Raw genomic sequence first — 21,337 nt, 5'->3', positions numbered from 1 at the left:
ACAAAATGTGTATCAGATCAGCAAAGGCTGGGGAGTAATTGGAGTCTACCATTCTCTGGATATATGACCTTGGCCAAGAAACTATCTTTAAAAGGAGATAATCATATCAAACTCTGGACACAAAGTAAATGTTCTAGAAATAGTGTAATGCCTGAACACATCTCCAGCTGTCTCTGGCTGGGTCTGGTTCTGAACAGAGATGTTCTAGAACAGTGGTCCCCAACCCCTGGGCCATGGACTGTTAGGAAACAGGCCGTACAGCAGAAGGTGAGGAGCAGGCAAGCGACCAAAGCTCCCTCTGCTGCGCCCCATCTCTGGCGTTGCAACCTGAACCATCTCTCCCCCTCCACTCTCCATCTGTGGAAAAACTGTCTTCCACGGAACTGGTCCCTGGTGCCAAAAAGGTTGGGGACCACTGTTTTAGAGTGGTCCCTCATTTTACAGTTGTCCCTCACTATGGGAGGGATTCCAGAACCCCCAGAGATATCAGTCAAACCCTACAGATGCTCAAGAGGCATATAGAAGACGGCACAATACGTGCATGTAACCTATGCCCACTCTGCTGGATACTTTACTTTTTTAAACAGTTTAAAGTCTTTTTTGAATTTGTGACAATATTGCTTCTCTTTTATGATTTGGTTTTTTGGCCTCAGAGCATGTGGGATCTCAGCTCCCAGACCAGGGATGAAACCTGCACCCCATGCACGGGAAGGCGAAGTCTTAACCGCTGGACCACAGGGGAAGTCCCTTCTCCTGTATACTCGAAGTCATCTTTAGCTTACTTATAGCTAATCGAGTTGATCCTTGAACAATATGGGTTTGTACTCTGCAGGCCCCCCTTATACATGGATTTTTTTTTCAGTAGTAAATACTACAGTGCTAGAGGATCCATGATTGAACCCTCAAATGCAGAGGTACCATGTATGCAGAAGACTGGCTATAAGTTATATGTGGATTTTTCAACTGAGTCCCTAAGCCCTTCATTATGCAAGGGTCAGCTGCACAGAATAAATGTATTATGTAAATAGTTGCTGATGTGCAGCAAATTCAAATTGTTTTTTGGAACTTCATGGAATTTTACAATATTTTCAATCTTTGACGGACTGAATCACAGATAGGGAACCCACAGTACAGAGGACCAACTGTAGAAACATAGTCAAGTTCCAGGGCCAAAGATGTACTCAACTTCAGTGCCTTTCTGATACCTGAAAACTATTAAAAACAACAACAACATGTCTTGCTACCCATGAAATAAGGAAAAAGAAATTTGCTTTCAAATATAAAAGGTTAATGCTTAATACAGGCTTTAAAAATACTAAGTTCCCATTTTCTACCCACATAGAATGGTTTGAGGAGTGAATGAGGCAAATGATGAGGCAAGTTCTTATTAAAAAGGTAACTATCAGGAAGACAAAGAATACTTTGTTTAAAATGACAATGATCTGGCATAGAACAGGTGCTCCAGTGAGGTGACTCATTTTCTGATTTTTCAGACAATGGCTTTAAAACATGACAATGTTCACAATTTAAACATCACAGAGCCGCCTGGGCACCATCACCTGTCTGTGCCAGACCCTCTCTGCTACAAGTCAGGCATTCATTAATAAGACTGACTCATCCTTCAGGAACCTCACACTCTGATAATCCAGAATCCCAGGAGTCACAGGAGACACGGGTTCTATCCCTGGGTCAGGAAGGTCCCCTGGAGAAGGAAATGGCAACTCCTTGCCTGAAAACTCCCACAGACAGAGGAGGCTGGCGGGTCCAAAGGGTCACAGTCAGACAAGACTGACTGAGCAAATAAACAAACCAAACAAACCTGATAAATCAGAAGAGTTTCATACCATCAAACAAGAGCTATGAAGGCAGACTGCTAAGGGGAGATGGGGGAGTAGACCAGGGTGTGTTGTGTGAGGGAACATTACACAGCCAAGTTGCCACTGGGCTAAGATTTAAAGATAGTTTATTATTAACCTTTTGTAAAAACCCTGTAATCTGTGGCTTAAAGTAACCATTTCTTATTCTTAGAAATTTATGGGTCAGCTGGGGGGTTCCACTGATCTGATTCTGGATTGGCTGATCTTAGCCAGACTCATCCATGTATGTGCAGGTACTGGGGAGGTTAGCTGGGCCAGTTCTTACCGACAAGGCTCTCACAAACTCTGTTCCACGCGCTTCATGATCTAGTAGGTTAGGCTGGTTATGTTATCATGATAAAGGCAGAAGAGGAGGCATGCCAAGTCTTTTGAGACCCAGTCTTGCAACACCACCATTTTTTTTTAATATTCTAATGGCCAACATAACTCACAAGACCAGCCCATTTCAGAAATAAGGAAATACAATCCACCTCTTGAGGAGAATCACTGCAAAATCACAATGCAAAGAATGTGGATACAGAAAGGGATAGAGAATTTCAGTGGTAGTTTCAGTCTCTCCATCAGAGTTAAGAATTTATCAGACAAAAAATAAAGGAGGGATACAATACCCAAGACATGGAAGCAAACTAGTGCATCAATAGCAGAATAGATAAAGATGTGGTACACACACAATGGATTATTACTCAGCCATTAAAAAAAGAATGAAATAAAGCATTTGTAGCAACATGGATGGAGAAGGCAATGGCACCCCATTCCAGTACTCTTGCCTAGAAAATCCCATGGATGGAGGAGCCTGGAAGGCTGCAGTCCATGGGGTTGCTGAAGGTTGGACACGACTAAGCTACTTCACTTTCACTTTTCACTTTCATGCACTGGAGAAGGAAATGGCAACCCACTCCAGTGTTCTTGCCTGGAGAATCCCAGAGATGGGGGAGCCTGGTGGGCTGCCGTCTATGGGGTCACACAGAGTCAGACATGACTGAAGTGACTCAGCAGCAGCAGCAACATGGATCTACCTAGCGATTCTCATACTAAGTAAGCCAGACAAATATGATATCACTGGAATAAAAAAAATCCAAATGAATCTATTTACAAAACATAAACATAAAGAGACCCACATAGAAAACAAACTAATGGTTACCAAATGGGAAAGGTGTGTGTGTGGGGGGGGGGGGGGGGGAGTTAAATCAGAAGGTGGGAATTAATATACACACACTGCTATATATAAAATAGATAATCAATAAGGACCTACAGAATAGCACAGGGAACTATACTCAATATTTTCTAATAACCTATAAGGAAAAGTAATGTGAAATAAATATATATATATATCTGAATCATTGTACTATACACCTGAAACTAACACAATATTTTAAATTGACTATACGACAATAAAAAATTTAAAAAAAATACAGGAGGGAGAACATTCAAAGAGGAAGGCTAGCGCTGATAAATATATTAATATGTATGTTGTTCAGGAGAGGTGACCATACTGTTTTTCATGCCTCTATGACCCACTGGATTTTCTACAATAGCATTTTCCAGACTTCTATGATGTTTTTAGGTACTGACCCTAATCATTAGCCATGTTTGGGAAAAACTGAGTTAATCACATTTAGAAGGTTCCTTACCATGAGTCCTCTCAAAAGTTTTTGCATAATAATAGTAATCAACACTTTCTGAATAGTTTAATGTACTAGGCACTTTACATGGAATCAAACATTTAATCTCCTAGCAACCGATGAGGTTTTATTCACATTTTTTGTAAGCAGGGACCTTCAGTGTGGAGATTCCTTAAAAAACTGGAAATAGATGACCCAGCAATCCCACTGCTGGGCATACACACTGAGGAAACCAGAAGGGAAAGAGACACGTGTACCCCAATGTTCATCGCAGCACTGTTTATAATAGCCAGGACATGGAAGCAACCTAGATGTCCATCAGCAGACGAATGGATAAGAAAGCTGTGGTACATATACACAATCGAGTATTACTCAGCCATTAAAAAGAATACATTTGAATCAGTTCTAATGAGGTGGATGAAACTGGAGCCTATAATACAGAGTGAAGTAAGCCAGAAAGAAAAACACCAATACAGTATACTAACGCATATACATGGAAATTAGAAAGATGGTAACAATAACCCTGTATGCGAGACAGCACAAGAGACACAGATGTATAGAACAGTCTTTTGGACTCTGTAGGAGAGGGCAAGGGTTGGATGTTTGGGAGAATGGCATTGAAACATGTATAATATCATATGTGAAATGAATCGCCAGTCCAGGTTCGATGTATGATACAGGATGCTCGGGGCTGGTGCACTGGGATGACCCAGAGGGATGGTATGGGGAAGGAGGTGGGAGGGGAATTCAGGATGGGGAACACGTGTACACCCATGGCAGATTCATATTGATGTATGGCAAAACCAATACAATATTGTAAAGTAATTAGACTGCAATTAAAATAAATTTATATTAAAGAATGAAGGTATGCTAATATGCATTTTTAATCACTCAACCAAAGTTATTGTCTGCACCATTTTCTAAATATCTATTACTACTAACTCCCATTTAATGAGCATGTAGTAACATCTTGCAGCTCACATTTTGGGATTCACTTTTCTAAAGAAATTTAAGAACTAAATTGGGTCCTCATCTTAAATTAATTTAGTCCAGGTTAAAAATCTTATTTCTTTCTCATCTACCAACACATTTCTTAGCACTTTGCAAAATCTCTTCTCTCCAAACCCATGACAACTTTTTAATATTTTCATTCTTGCCTGTGAATGTTTGATTTAATCACATTCCACTATAACTAACTAAAAATACACTCTTAAAACTGATGGGGATGAGTTATTTGTTCAATCTACAAAGACCACTTTTAAAAGCTGGAGGCACCTTTATAATTAAGTGATCAGTATCAAATAACCTTGCTGTCTTCAAGCTCAGAGAAAAATTTAATCTATTCTTCCTTTCAAAAAGGAAAGTGTTGGGATTTTCCTGGTGGTACAGTGGTTAAGCATCAGCCTGCCAATGCAGGTGACACGGGTTCAATCCCTGGTCCAGGAAGGTCCCACATGCCACAGGGCAACTGACCCTGTGCTGAACCCACTTGCCCTAGAGCCCCATACTCTGCAACAAGAGAAGCCACCGCAAAGAGAAACCCTCACACCACAAGTAGAGAGTAGCCATCACTCACTGCAACTAGGGAAAGCCCACTCAGCAGAGACCCAACTTAGCCAAAGAAAAATAATTTTTAAAAGAGAAGTGTTGGGTATTCAGAGAAGGCAGTGGCACCCCACTCCAGTACTTTTGCCTAGAAAATCCCATGGACAGAGGAGCCTGGTAGACTGCAGTCCATGGGGTCGCTAGAGTCGGACACGACTGAGCGACTTCACTTTCACTTTTCACTTTCATGCATTGGAGAAGGAAATGGCAACCCACTCCAGTGTTCTTGCCTGGAGAATCCCAGGGACGGAGGAGCCTGGTGGGCTGCCGTCTATGGGGTCGCACAGAATTGGACACGACTGAAGTGACTTAGCAGTTGGGTATTCAACCATAGATGAGATGCTGTGAGTTAGATGAAAAGAACCCAGAGTAGATGAAGAAGAAAGTGCATGACATTGTAAATCAACTACACGTGCTCAGTCACTTCAGTCCTGTCCGACTCTGTGCGACCCTATGGACCGTAGCCCATAGGGCTCCTCCATGCCTGGGATTCTCCAAGGCAAGAATGCCCTCCTCCAGGGCATCTTGCCAAACCAGGGATCGAACCCACAACATCTCCTGCAAAGCAGGTGGATTCTTTACCAGTGAGCCACCCAGGAAGCCTGAATCAACTATATTTCAATTAAAAAAAAAAAAAGCTCCAAGGAAAGTTCTAATGATAGCTCTCAGGCCTATCAGTGGGGCATCAGACAATTCATTTTACTTTTTGGGTCTCAATTTTCACCTCTGTAAATTCATTATCATGAATATCCTGTCCCACTCTCTATATTTGTCAACAGTAGGGATCCAAAGAAACATTACATGTAAAAAATAACTTTATATTCTAGTAAATCCTCTGTAAGTATTTTAACCAAATGAGAACTGAACACTGTCAATGATAAAGAATCTGAAATTAATTTTTTAGACCAAATTATTGTTAGACAGATTTAAGGGACTAGATCTGATAGAGTGCCTGATGAACTATGGACGGAGGTTTGTGACATTGTACAGGAGACAGGGATTAAGACCATCCCTGTGGAAAAGAAATGCAAAAAAGCAAAATGGTTGTCTGAGGAGGCCTTACAAATAGCTGTGAAAAGAGAAGCAAAAAGCAAAGGAGAAAAGGAAAGATATTCCCAACTGAATGCCGAGTTCCAAAGAATAGCAAGGAGAGATTAAAAAGCCTTCCTTGGCGATCAGTGCAAAGAAATAGAGGAAAACAGCAGAATGGGAAAGCCTCGAGATCTCTTCAAGAAAATTAGAGATACCAACGGAACATTTCATGCAAAGACGGGCTCGATAAAGGACAGAAATGGTAAGGGACCTAAAAGAAGCAGAAGATATTAAGAAGAGGTGGCAAGAATACACAGAAGAACTGTACAAAAAAGAGCTTCATGAACCAGATGATCACGATGGTGTGATCACTCACCTAGAGCCAGACATCTTGGGATGTGAAGTCAAGTGGGCCTTAGGAAGCATCACTATGAACAAAGCTAGTAGAGGTGATGGAACTCCAGTTGAGCTATTTCAAATGCTGAAAGATGATGCTGTGAAAGTGCTGCTCTCAATATGCCAGCAAATTTGGAAAACTCAACAGTGGAAAAGGTCAGTTTTCATTCCAATCCCAAGGAAAGGCAGTGCCAAAGAATGCTCGAACTACCGCACAATTGCACTGACCTTACACGCTAGTAAAGTGATGCTCGAAATTCTCCAAGCCAGGCTTCAGCAATACGTGAACCGTGAACTTCCTGATGTTCAAGCTGGTTTTAGAAAAGGCAGAGGAACCAGAGATCAAATTGCCAACATCCGCTGGATCATGGGAAAAGGAAGCGAGTTCCAGAAAAACATCTATTTCTGCTTTATTGACTATGCCAAAGCCTTTGACTGTGTGGATCACAATCAACTGTGGAAAATTCTGAAAGAGATGGGAATACCGGACCATCTGACCTGTCTCTTGAGAAATTTGTATGCAGGTCAGGAAGCGACAGTTAGAACTGGACATGGAACAACAGACTGGTTCCAAATAGGAAAAGGAGTACGTCAAGGCTGTATATTGTCACCCTGCTTATTTAACTTATATGCAGAGTACATCATGAGAAACACTGGGCTGGAGGAAGCACAAGCTGGAATCAAGACTGTCAGGAGAAATATCAATAACCTCAGATATGCAGATGACACCACCCTTATGGCAGAAAGTGAAGAGGAACTAAAAAGCCTCCTGATGAAAGTGAAAGAGGAGAGTGAAAAAGTTGGCTTAAAGCTCAACATTCAGAAAATGAAGATCATGGCATCCGGTCCCATCACTTCATGGGAAATAGATGGGGAAACAGTGGAAACAGTGTCAGACTTCTATTTTTCTGGGCTCCAAAATCACTGCAGATGGTGACTGCAGCCACGAAATTAAGATGCTTACTCCTTGGAAGGAAAGTTATGACTAACCTAGGTAGCATATTGAAAAGCAGAGATATTACTTTGGCAACAAAGGTCCACCTAGTCAAGGCTATGGTTTTTCCACTAGTCATGTGTGGATGTGAGAGTTGGACTGTGAAGAAAGCTGAGCGCTGAAGAATTGATGCTTTTGAACTGTGGTATTGGAGAAAACTCTTGCGAGTCCCTTGGACTGCAAGGAGATCCAACCAGTCCATCCTAAAGGAGATCAGTCGTCGGTGTTCATTGGAAGGACTGATGTTGAAGCTGAAACTCCAATACTTTGGCCACCTCATGGAAGATTTGACTCATTGGAAAAGACCCTAATGCTGGGAAGGATTGGGGGCAGGAGGAGAAGGGGATGACAGAGGATGATATGGCTGGATGGCATCACTGACTTGATGGACATGGGTTTGGGTAGACTCCAGGAGTTGGTGATGGACAGGGAGGCCTGGCGTGCTGTGATTCATGGGGTCGCAAAGAGTCGGACACAACTGAGCTACTGAACTTAGAACTTATTGTTAGACTTGCAGGTAAAAAAAGTATAAGTGACCCATACTTCTTCATCTTCGCTGAGACCTAGGGTTAAATAATTTGTTTAAAATGCCCAGAAAGAGAGATGGTCTCTTCTTCTAGCATGATAGCTCAAAACCCAAATACTTTGGGAGAGATTATCAATGAGTATGTTTTTGACTACATCATAAATGAAAAATTATATAAAATACTAATATCAACTATACTTTTATTATCACTGAAAGAGGTTAATACTTCTTTTATGGGCCCACACTATCATTTGTTTTTATCATCCTTTACAATCTTGGCAAAAAAAGGAATACCACTTACCATTTAATTGTGTGTTCTACTGGCTCACAGCTTTACCCAAATGTTTGGTTTATTTAAAAAATATTTGAATATTTATTGATTGCCTACTATCAGGGAAACACTTGTCAGCTACAAGTTGGCATTTGCTTTCTACCTCTACAAGGATTAAATCATGTGCTGCTGCTGATTTTCAACACCTCCTGAAAGGAGTTCAGGGTGGAGAGCAGAAATGAGGCTTTCAGTGCTCTGGGAAAAACTGCCAGAACAGGTCTTAAGATAGTTAGACATTTTTGGAGCTGATTTTATGAGCCAATTCTTGTTTCTCCTTATATCTTGAAAAGCACCAAAATCCTTCATGGTGACATCTGCACCTCATGACTATCAGGAACCTCCTGAAAAAAAAAAATAGGTGCTTGATTGTCTGTGTTCCCTCTTCACCAAAATCACTCATATACCAAGCATCTCCTACCTCTTGGGCTTCCCAGGTGGCTCAGTCAGTCAAGAATCTGCCTTCAATGAGGGAGACTTGGGTTTGATCCCTAGGTTGGGAAGATCTCCTGCAGAAGGGAAAGGTTACCCACACCAGTATTCTGGCCTGGAGAATTCCATGCACAGAGGAGCCTGGGGCTTCCCTCATAACTCAATAAGTAAAGAATCTGCCTGCAGTGCAGGAGACCCGGGTTTGATTCCTGGGTTGGGAAGATCCCTGGGAGAAGGAAATGGCAACCCACCCCAGTATTCTTGCCTGGAGAATCCCAAGACGAGCCTGGCAGGATGGTATCACAAGAGTCGGACATAACTTAGCAACTAAAGCATCACCACCCCTACATCACACCCATGCACCACCACACCATCAGCGCTACCTGAAAAGCTGTCTCCTGGACTGGACTTCCCATTTTGCCCCAAATAAATCTTAACTCACAACTCTCAAGTTGTGCTTTTTTTTTTTTTTTTTTAAGTCAGCACACTATATTAGGCAGTGGAATACAACAATAATTTCAAGCAAAAGTACCCCACTCTTTCAGAGATTTCATTCTTCTGGCAGGGGATATGGAAGCAAAGAATAAAAACTAAGCATAGAATAAGTTACACACAGGAGACAGGCATGGGATTTCTGGCGGTGTGATTGAGTTGTACTTTAAATAAGGTTGTCAGGCAAGGTCTCACTGAGAAGGTGACTTTTGACTGAAGAGTTGAAGGAGAGGACAAGTGATTCGAGATCATCCCTGAAAGAAGAGGACTAAACACAAGGGCAACCTCCATTCCAAAGTCTTGAGGTGGAAGTACACTGGTCTATTCAGGGAACAGCAAGGAGGTCCCTGGGACTGGAGCACAAAGAAAGGAGGAGATGAGCTCAGAGAAGAAAGCGTGGTGAGGATGGATCAAATATTATCTTAGAAGGTCCGGACTTGTAGTCATGTGACTTGAGAAGATACTTGAGGGATTCAAGAAGTATTGGCATGCATCACATTGGTGGCTTAAAAATATGCAAGCCATACTGAGAATAGCTGCTAGGCAATTAGCACTTAGCAGTGGTGGGTGGAGATGACTGTGGGTTGGTTCAAAGTGGTTGCAGTATGGCTGATAAGTGTTTGGATTATGGATATATTCTGAAGGTACAGCTGGCAGGATTTGCTTATATACTGGATGGTTGTTGGAAAAGGAAGAAAGAAATGATGGCCCCAAGGTTTTGTTCTGAGCAGCCATGTTAAAACGTACATTTTTGTTGTTTCTTAGTCACTAAGTGGTGTCCAACTCTTTGTGACCCCACCAGGCTCCTCTTTCCATGGGACTTCCCAGGCAAGAATACAAGTGGGTTGCCATTTCCATCTCCAAGGGATCTTCCCAACCCAGGGATTGAAACTGTATCTCCTGCATTGGAGGTAAATTCTTTACCACTGAGCCACTAGGGAAGCCCTAAAATGTGCATAGGGACATTTTAATATAAAGGTTTATAGGCAGTGAGTTTGAAACCAGGGTGCAACTTAAATTTGTTTTCTTGATCTAGGCAATTTAGCAGTATTTTTTAAAGCATGAGGCCTCTGAAGTAGAAATAGAGTGCTTATTAAAAACATACTTTTCTGAGTCTTACACCTCAGATTTTCATAATCAGACTAGAATGAGTACTGGAGATTAACAATCATACTAATCTTGCATTTCTATAACCTTATCCTGAGATTTTTAGGAGCAACAAAATCTAAAATTCACTGCATTAAAACAAATAGTCTGTGGGCTCCTAGAAAGACTTACTCTACATTCCACTACAAAGAAAGGACCAGTTATTTTTGCCCTGAAGGACAGAAAATGATTGACAGGCCTGTATCCCTCCTTTGTCACCAGCAACTCAAGATATGAAGCCACTAGGGAAAAATAGAAGTTGTGTGGCTTCTCCTATCTCCATCCTTGTCTAAATCTAAGCAGTTGCCAATCCTGAATTTGTTTGAGGATTGTTTTTCATAGTTATTATAAAGTGGTAAGCCTGTGGTGGGGAGGGGGTAAAAAAAAAAAAGCCTGTTTCCATGTGTGAGGCTTTGTTCATCATGCACAATTCCATTTCTTTTCTTTCTCTCCCATTTTTCCTTCCATTTTCAATATAATTAGACTCAGGAGGACTTGAGATTTGTCTTCAAATATTTGAAAGTCTGTCATATGGAAGAGGGATTAGACTTGTTCTATCTTGTCCCAAATGGTAGAAACAGGATAATTTCTGCAGAAAATACAGGGTGACTTTCTTTTGGGGGGAAGAGATATTCCTTATAGTGAGCATAGTTTTCATTGAGCTGTTTTAAATTTGGGATGACTTTAAGATTTTTTTTATTTTTAAAGTCTTTATTGAATTTGTTGCAATACTGCTTCTGCTCTAGGCCTTGGCTTCTTGACCACAAGGCATGTGGAATCCTGTCTCCCTGATCAGGGATCAAACTGGTACACCCTGCATCAGACCACCAGGGAAGTCCCTTGGGATGAGATTTTAAAGCATCTTCATCTTTCATTGAAACATTCAAATAGTGTCATGCTCTCTTTGTTGACACTTTTTTTGGCTCTGGGTAAGTCCTTACCTCCCATGGCTCCACTCAGATTTTTTTCCTGTTTTCCTTTAATGGGAGGAGTCAAAAATCTGATTTAATCAGGTCTTCTTTCCCTAATTTAAGGATGAGCAAACCATCCTGGTAAATCTGAGTGTAAACACTAGGTTTCATCGGCTACAGGGTCTTTGCTGAAAGTAATCAACTCTGCCACCAAAGCCGGAAAGCAGACAAAGACCATGTTTAAACAAGTGAGTGTGGTGGTGTTGCAATAAAACTTTATTTATGGACACAGAAACTTGATTTTCATATAATTTTTATGTGTCACAACCATTTAAATATTTAAAAACTATTCTTACTATTCTTGTGCTCAATAGCACTAATTATTAGAGAAATGCAAATCAAAACTACAATGAGGTACCGCCTCACATGGGTCAAAATGGCCATAATTAAAAAGTCTACAAATAACAAATGCTGATAGGGGTATGGAGAAAAGGGAACCTGTGCTGTTGGTGGGAATGTACACCGGCGCAGCCACTATGGAAATCAGTATGGCGATTCCTCAAAAATCTAAAAGCAGAGCCGCCACGTGACCCAGCAATCCCCCATCTGGACATATATGAGGGAAAACAACACTCATTTTATAGCATTCATACACATTCATTGCAGCACTGTTCACAACAGCCAAGACATGGAAGGAAACTTAATGTTCATCAAGAGATGAATGGATGAAGAACACGTGGCACATATACACAATGGACTACTCCTCAGTCATAGCAAATGTAATAAAGCCATTTGCCACACATGGATGGACCTAGATTATCATCCTAAGTCAGACAGAGAAAGACAAATACCATAGGGTATCACTTATATGTGGGATCTAAAATATGACACAAGTGAAGTTATCTACAAAAGAGAGACAGACATGGGAACAGACTTCTGGTTGACAAGGAGCAAGGGGGCAGGGGAGGGATGGATTTGGAGTTAGCAGATACAAACTGTTATGTATAGAATGGACAAATAAGGTCCTACTATACTGGGAACTATATTCAGCACCTGTGATAAACCATAATGGAAAATAACATGGAAAATATGTGTATATATGTGTGTGTACATATATATAACTGAATCACATTACTGTACAGCAGGAATTGTAATTATTTAGTTATACAGATAGTACTTCAATAAAAAATGTTTATTGTACTTCAATAAGAAATGTTTAAATCTTAGAAAATGAAAATAAGAATTATTCTTAGTTCATAAATTATATATAAACAGGTAGCCAGCTGGATTTGACCCAAGGGCTACAGCTTACACCTGCTGCCTTAGCTTCTCATTATAGACCCTCAGGAGGGACAACGTGACCAAAGGACACAATCGGATGCATTAAGATCTGAAAGGAGAACCTGCCAAGAGCTGGGGGATGGGAGTGGTCCTTGTGCTAAATCAGAAGTCTTTTTATGTCCATGTTTCCATCTAAGTGGGTAATTTTTAAAGAGGTTTCATCTGAAGACATGATAGATGTGCATGCTTTGAACACAAAACCTGGAATAAAAGTCAGAAACTCTAGCAGGGAACTAAGAAGCAGAACTAAATCTGTTAACAAAACTTTGAGATTGATCACACCTCTACAGGGGTAACAGGTCTACATTTGTCAGAGAGAGAGCTTTTGGGCCAAACTGCACTGTAGTCTCGCTCATAATAGTCTTTGACTGCTCAGACACGACATTATTGTCTTGTAAAACCAGAGCATCTCCTGTTATTACCCATTTCAGGCTTAAAGTATAATAGATGACAATAAAGACTCTTTATATGTTTAAAGATTATTTCCCAGCCCATTTGGTAACACTTAATACCATCAAAGTCTCCAAAAGGGAGGAAGAAAGAATTTCAATAATGCTTACAAGATTTCCTCAAAGGGAGGTTCTGGTGACAGCTTTTCATTTTGGAGCAACTGGTAGAGAATTCTAAGGTAGTTATCTCCACGTTTACTGATTTCAGTGTGTGAGGCCTTATCTACCACTGACACATACCAATTTCCTTCCTTTTCTTTCTATTCTATCTTTTTTTCGCTTTCAATATAATTAGGCTCAAGGGGACTTGATATTTGTCTTCAAATATGTGAAAGTCTGTCAAATGGAAGAGGGATTAGATTTGTTCTGCTTGGTCCCAAGTGGTAGAAATAGGACTAATTCTGCAGAAACTTCAGGGAGAGTTTATGTTTTTATTCCTTACAGGAAGCATAATTTTTTACAGAGATGTTTAAAACTATAATGAACTCAAGAATCTCAAGTCACTGAAGGTGTTCATATAGAAGCTAGACTACTACTTGGAAGGGGTTTTGTAAAAAGGACTCAGTTTGAACAACTGGGTCCGAGATTTAGGCAGTGAATTGTTGGCCTTCATATAATAGCAGCTGAGTTATTTGACTACTTAATATTGTAAACTACCGCAGCTGCTGCATGGCTCAGTCATGTCTGATTCTGTGCGACCCCAGAGACGACAGCCCACCAGGCTCCCCTGTCCCCGCGATTCTCCAGGCAAGAATACTGGAGTGGGGTGCCATTTCCTTCTCCATATTGTAAACTACTGTACTGAATATACATCCTTTGATACTCACAATGATAATTTCTATACTATTTAGTATTTAAACTTTACAAATGATGATACCAAAATCTAAGAGGCTAAGTAGCTTACCCTAAATTACATAGCTAGTAAATAAACTGCAGATTTGAACCCAGATTTACTTGACACCAAGACCCAGGCTCTTAAAACTATGCTGCTTCTCTGCAGTGGAGGAATGCAGTGAGCTTTAAGGACTTGATATGTACTACAAGATAGCTTTTAATTTAAGACTGACAAAAGTAAAGGATACAGAATATATGCATAGCTACCTTACAGATGTTAGAATGAGTACATCAAAATATATACATCACAAAAATATGTTGAGTGAAAAAAATTGTATGGAACAACACATACAGTATATGACGCTGGTAACACACTTTCAAACTAGCAAAACAAAACTGCAAATTACTTAGGGAGATATACATGGACATTAAGATATAAACATGGATGAGAATAAGTTATACCAAATGAACTACCTCTGAAGAGTGAGGAAAAAGACTGAAATTGAAGAATATTGAGAGACTTTATCTCTGTGATATTTTGGTTCTTCATAATTAAGATAGGGAGAGAAAGAGAAATCCAAAGGAAAGATGATTATGATAAGGCTTTTCAAAAGTGTGGACATTTGTTATTTTCTATACTTTATCAATGCTTGGAAATTTTATTTGAATATGTATATATATAATTATGAAAAAATTAAAGCAGAAAATCTATGTATATATGTGGCAGATTAGCTACCTATTACTCTGCATCTCTCCTATCCTCAATGCCTAAAAAATGATAGCAAAGGAATTTATAGGCCATCAACCCACAAAGACAGGAAGAACAAAAGATCAAAGAGCAGAAAAAGTTAATTTAGGTAGAGAAGTAGTCTGGTAATTGAAGTAGTCTGAGAAACTGAACTCTAGAAATATTTGTAGTTTCAACCTAATGGTTGAGAAACTATCAAATCTCAAATAAAATAAATTAGATGAGAAAACACAGATACATAAGGAATTAAAATTGGAGATTAGTATCCAAAGAAAAGCAATGCCAGAAAAAGCAGATCAAACACTAAAAAAGAACCATAAAGGTATGAAGGGAAAAAAAACAACTCAAATGGTAGACCAGGAAATAAATTGAGAAGACCTAAGAATCATTCTGAAATTTGACAACACCTCATAGAAGTTCTTAGATTTTCCCAAAGTAAAAAAGAAAGAACATCGGAAAGGAATTCACTGGACAGGTCCACTGTGGAGGAAATGATTTAACCTTACAACCTGGAATTTTATACTTAGACAAGCTATCAAATTAGAGGATACTCAATTTTTTAAAAAGTAAATAAATTAGAAGACAAAGACATTTCAGACAGAAAAGGCCTCAAAACTTTCCATTCTTAGGGAAATATGCACATTAAAAATAAGAAAACTAGAAAAAGTGAAGTCTAAAATCTAGAAACAAAGATCTAAAGAGAGATGCAAGCCCCAGGTTGACGAAAGTTACAGGATGACTGTTGTGCTTCAGTCACATCAAAAAGCATAAAATACCTAGGAATAAACCTACCTAAGGAGGCAAAGGCCTGAATTCTGAAAATTGTAAAACACCGATGAAAGAAACTGAAGATGACACAAACAGATCGAAAGACACACTATGTTCTTGGACTGGAAAAACCTATATCGTTACAGTGACCGTACTCAAGTTCAACTACATCTTCATTGCAATCCCTATGAAAATACTAATGGCATCTTTCACAGAACTAGATCAAATAATTCTAAAACTGGAAATAGAAACACAAAAGACCCCGAATTGCCAAAGCAATCTTGATCAAGAATAACAAAGCTGAAGGTATCATGCTCCCTGACTTCGTGTGAGTGCATGTTAAGTTGCTTCAGTAACGTGTGACTCTTTGAGACCACAGTGGACTGTAGCCCACAGGGCTATTCTGTCCATGGCATTCTCCCGGCAAGAATAGGGAACCGGGTTGCCATGCTCTCCTCTAGGGGATCTTCCTGACTCAGGGATCAAACCCACGTGTCTGGCATCTCGAGCACTGGCAGGTGGGCTCTTTACCACTAGCGCCACCACTAAAAAGCTACAGTAATCAAAAAAGTGCTTGGTGGCTCAGACAGTAAAGATCTGCCTGCAATGCAAGAGACCCAGGTTCGATCCCTGGGTTGGGAAGATCCCCTGGCGAAGGGAATGGCAACCCACTCCAGTATTCTTGCCTGGAGAATCCCATGGACAGAGGAGCCTGGCAGGCTACAGTCCCTGGGGTTGCAAAGAGTCGGACACAACTGAGAGACTAACATTTTCACTTTCAATCAAAACAATATGGTAGTGGCATAAAAAAAGACACACACATCAATGGAACCGAGGAGAGCCTAGAAATAAACCCATGTACTTATGATCAATTAATCTACTATTTCGACTGTGGGCAAGAAACCCTTAGAAGAAAAGGAGTAGCCTTCATAATCAACAAGAGTCTGAAATGCAGTACTTGTGTGAAATCTCAAAAACGACAGAATGATCTCTGTTCATTTCCAAGGCAAACCATTCAATATTACAGTACTCCAAGTCTATGCCCCAACCACGAATCCCAAAGAAGATGTAGGTCCTCATGGAACTATTCAAGACCTTTTAGAACTAACGCAAAAAAAAAAAAAAAAAAGTCTTTTTCATCAAAGGGGAATGGTATGCAAAAGTAGGACGTCAGGAGACACCTAGAGTCACAGGCAAGCTTGACCTTGGAGTACAAAATTTAGGAGGGCAAAGGCTAACAGATTTGCCAAGAGAATACACTGGTCATAGCAAACACCCTTTTCCAATAACACAAGAGATGAGTCACACATGGACATCACCAGATGGTCAATACTAAAATCAGGTTGATTATAGTCTTTGCTGCTGAAGACAGAGAATCTTCATACAGTCAGCAAAAACTAGACTGGGAGCTGACTGTGGCTCAGATCATGAACTCCTTATTGCCAAATTCAGACTGACACTGAAGAAAGTAGGGGAAACCACTAGACCATTCAGATATGACCTAAATCAAATCCCTTATGACCCTACAGTGGACGTGACAAATAGACACAAGGGATTAGATGTGACAGAGTGCCTACAGAACTATGGACAGAGGTTCATGACATCATACAGGAGGCAGTGATCAAAATCATCCCTAAGGAAAAGAAATTCAGAAAGGCAAAATGGCTGTCTGAGGAGGCCTTACAAATAGCTGAGAAAAGGCGAGGAGCAAACGCAAGGGCAAAAAGAAAAGATAAACCCATCTGAATGCAGAGTTCCAAAGAATAGCAAGGAGAGATAAGAAAGCCTTCCTCAGCAATCAGTGCAGAGAAATAGAAAAAAAAACAATAGAATGGCAAAGACTAGAGATCTCGTCAAGAAAATTAGAGATAGCAAGGGAACTGCTACGGAGATCAGTGGAGAAATAACTCCAGAAAGAATGAAGGGATGGAGCCAAAGCAAAAAGAATACCCAGCTGTGGATGTGACTGGTGATGGAAGCAAGGTCCGATGCTGTAAAGAGCAATATTGCATAGGAACCTGGAATGTCAGGTCCATGAATCAAGGCAAATTGAAAGTGGTCAAACAAGTGATGGCAAGAGTGAATGTCGACCTTCTAGGAATCAGCAAACTGAAATGGACTGAAATGGGTGAATTTAACTCAGATGACCATTATATCTACTACTGCGGGCAGGAATCCCTTAGAAGAAATGGACTAGCCATCATGGTCAAGAGAGTCCGAAATGCAGTACTTGGATGCAATCTCAAAAAAGACAGAATGATCTGTTTGTTTCCAAGGCAAACCATTCAATATCACAGTAATCCAAGTCTATGCCCCAACCAGTAACACTGAAGATGCTTTTGAACTGTGGTGTTGGAGAAGACTCTTGAGAGTCCCTTGGACTGTAAAGAGATCCAACCAGTCCATTCTGAAGGAGATCAGCCCTGGAATGTCTTTGGAAGGAATGATGCTAAAGCTGAAACTCCAATACATTGGCCACCTCATGTGAAGAGTTGACTCATTGGAAAAGACTCTGATGCTGGGAGGGATTGGGGGCAGGAGGAGAAGGGGCCGACAGAGGATGAGATGGCTGGATGGCATCACTGACTCGATATATGTGAGTCTGAGTGAACTCCAGGAGTTGGTGATGGACAGGGAGGCCTGGCGTGCTGCGATTCATGGGGTCTCGTAGAGTCGGACACGACTGAGCGACTGATCTGATCTGATCTGAAGGGAACATATCATGCAAAGATGGGCACAATTAATGACAAAAACTGTATGGACCTAACAGAAGCAGCAGATATTAAGAAGAGGTGGCAGGAAACACAGAATAACTATACAAAAAAGATCTTCATGATCCAGATAATCACGATGGTGTGATCACTCACCTAGAGCCAGACATCCTAGAATGCGAAGTCAAGTGGGCCTTAGGAAGCATCGCTACGAACAAAGCCATTGCAGGTGATGGAATTCCAGCTGAGCTATTTCAAATACTAAAAGATGATGCTATTAAAGTGATGCACTCAATATGCCAGAAAATGTGCAAAATTCAGCAGTGGCCACAGGGTTGGAAAAGATCAGTTTTCATTCCAAATCCAAAGAAGGGCAATGCCAAAGAATGTTCATACTACCATACAATTAAACTCATTTCACACGCTAGCAAAGTAATACTCAAAATTCTCTGAGCTAGATTTCAACAATACATGAACCGTAAAGTTCCAGATGTTCATGCTGGAATTATAAAAGGCAGAGGAAGCAGAGAACAAACTGCCAACATCTATTGGATCATTGAAAAAGCTAGAGAATTTCAGAAAAATATCTACTTCTGCTTCATTGACTACGCTAAAATCTTTGGCATGTGGATCACAACAAACTGTGGAAAATTCTGAAAGAGATGTATACCTGTGGCGGATTCATTTTGATATTTGGCAAAACTAATACAATTATGTAAAGTTTAAAAATAAAATAAAATTTAAAAAAAAAACGAGAGAGATGGGAATACCAGACCACCTGACCTGCCTCCTGAGAAATCTGTATGCACATCAGGAAGCAACAGTTAGAACTGGACATGGAACAATGGACTGGTTTCAAATTGGAAAAGAAATAGTTCAAGGCTGTATATTGTCACCCTGCTTATTTAACTTATATGCAGAATACGTCATGTGAAATGCTGGACTTGATCAAAGAATCAAGATTGCAGGGAGAAATATCAGGAACTTCATATATGCAGATGATACCACCCTTATGGCAGCAAATGAAGAGGAACTAAAGAGCCTCTTGATGAAAATGAAAGAGGAGACTGAAAAAGTTGGCTTAAAACTCAACATTCAGAAAACTAAGATCATGGCATCTGGTCCCACCACTTCATTGCAAATAGATGGGGAAACAGTGGAAACAGGGACCGACTTTATTTTCTTGGACTCCAAAAATCACTGCAGATGGTGACTACAGCCATGAAATTAAAAGATGCTTACGTCTTGAAAGAAAAGCTATGACCAACCTATACAGCATATTAAAAAGCAGAGACATTATGTTGCAGACAAATATCAGTCTAGTTAAAGCTATGGTTTTTCCAGTAGTCATGTATGGGTGTGATGGTTGTATCATAAAGAAAGCTGAGTGCTGAAGAATTGATGCCTTTGAACTGTGGTGTTGGAGAAGATTCTTGAGAGTCCCTTGGACTACAAGGAGATCAAACCAGTCAAAGGAGATCAAAAGGAAATCAACCCCAAATATTCATTGGAAGGACTGATGTTGAAGCCGAATGTCCAATACTTTTGGCCACCTGATGCGAAAAACTGACTCATTCGAAAAGATCCTGATGCTGGGAAAGATTGAAGGTGGGAGAAGGGGACGACAGAGGATGAGATGGTTGGATGGCATCACCGACTCAATGGATATGAGTTTGAGCAAGCTCCGAGAGTTCGTGATGGACAGGGAAGCCTGGCATACTGCAGTCCTTGGGGTTGTAAAGGATCAGACACAACTGGGCGACTGAACTGAATCTACAACAACAAAGGCAAGAATATACAATGAAGAAGAGTTTCTTCAAGTGGTACTGGGAAAACTGGACGGCTACATGGAAAAGAATAACTTTCTCTAATACAACATACAAAAATCAAAATAGATTAAAGACCTAAAAGTAAGACAAGGAATCCATAAGATTCCTAGAAGAAAAAATAGGCAGGACACTCGGACATAAACTATAATGATATTTTTTAGGATCTGTCTTTAACACCAAGGAAACAAAAGCAAAAACAAACACATGGGATCTAATTTACTTAAAAGCTTTTGCACAGCAAAGAAATCAACAAAACAAAAAGATAATCCACTGAATGAGAAAATATTTAAGTGATATGACTGAAAAGGGGTTAATATCAAAATATATAAACAACTCCTACAATTCAACATCTAAAAACAACCTGATTAAAACATGGGCAGGAGAGCTGAATGGACATTTTTTTCATAGAAGACACATGAAAAGATGCTCAACACTGCTAGTCTGAGAAATGCAAATCAAAACCACAACATCAACATCACCTCATACCTGTCAGAATGGTTATCATCAAAAAGAACAAATAACTAAGGTTGGTAAGAATGTGGAGAAAAAAGGAACTCTTGTACACTGTTGGTGGGACTGTACATTGATCAGACCGCTATGGAAAACAGTATAGAAATTCCCAAAAAAACTAACAAAAGCACTATTATCATTGAGCAATTCCACCACTGGATATAGATCCAAAAAACAAAAGCACTAATTAAAACAGATACATGCATGTAATATTCACAACATTTTAATATCTAACAAGTGGAAGCAACCTAAGTGCTCATCTACAGATGAATGGATAAAGACATGATGTATATATTTATACACACATACATTCATACACAATGGAATGTTACGCAGCCATAAAAACTAATGCAATTTTGCCATTTGCAACAACATGAATGGACCTGTAGAATATTAAGTTAAGCGAAGTAAGTCAGAGAAAGCTAAATGCTGTATGTTATTACTTATATGTGGAATCTAATAAATAAAACAAATGAATGATTATAGCCAAACAAAAAGATACAGAGAACAAACAAACTAGTGGTTAGCAGTGGGAAAGGGAAGGGGGAAGGGGCACGATAGGGGTAGGAGATAAAGAGATAAACCACTATGTATAAAATAAGTTACAAGGATAAACTGTACAAGGCAGGGAAGATAGTATTTTATACATAACTTTACATGGAGTACCATGTATAAACATTTTGAATCAGTATGTTGTACACTGGAAACTAATATCACATTGTGAGTCAACTATATCTCAATTAAAAAGAAAAAAGAAAAAAAAAATGGAGCAGGAGATCTGTGAGT

The 21,337-nt window shown here is 40.0% G+C and overlaps 1 long non-coding RNA gene across 4 annotated transcripts in view; it reads right to left on the bottom strand.

The window, feature by feature from the left end:
• Positions 1 to 21,337, bottom strand: part of LOC129643036 (uncharacterized) — a 51,964-nt gene that overhangs the window by 25,385 nt on the left and 5,242 nt on the right. For all 4 annotated transcript variants that reach the window (XR_008710025.1, XR_008710023.1, XR_008710024.1 and 1 more), the window contains exon 2: positions 8,354 to 8,724. This is a non-coding gene — a long non-coding RNA (uncharacterized LOC129643036). The remainder of the gene's footprint in view (positions 1 to 8,353; positions 8,725 to 21,337) is intronic.

Source organism: Bubalus kerabau, chromosome 2, assembly GCF_029407905.1.
Source record: "Bubalus kerabau isolate K-KA32 ecotype Philippines breed swamp buffalo chromosome 2, PCC_UOA_SB_1v2, whole genome shotgun sequence".
In the NCBI taxonomy this organism is placed as follows: domain Eukaryota; kingdom Metazoa; phylum Chordata; class Mammalia; order Artiodactyla; family Bovidae; genus Bubalus; species Bubalus kerabau.
Note: the sequence above shows the minus strand (reverse complement) of the source record. Positions and strands in the feature narration are given on the sequence as shown.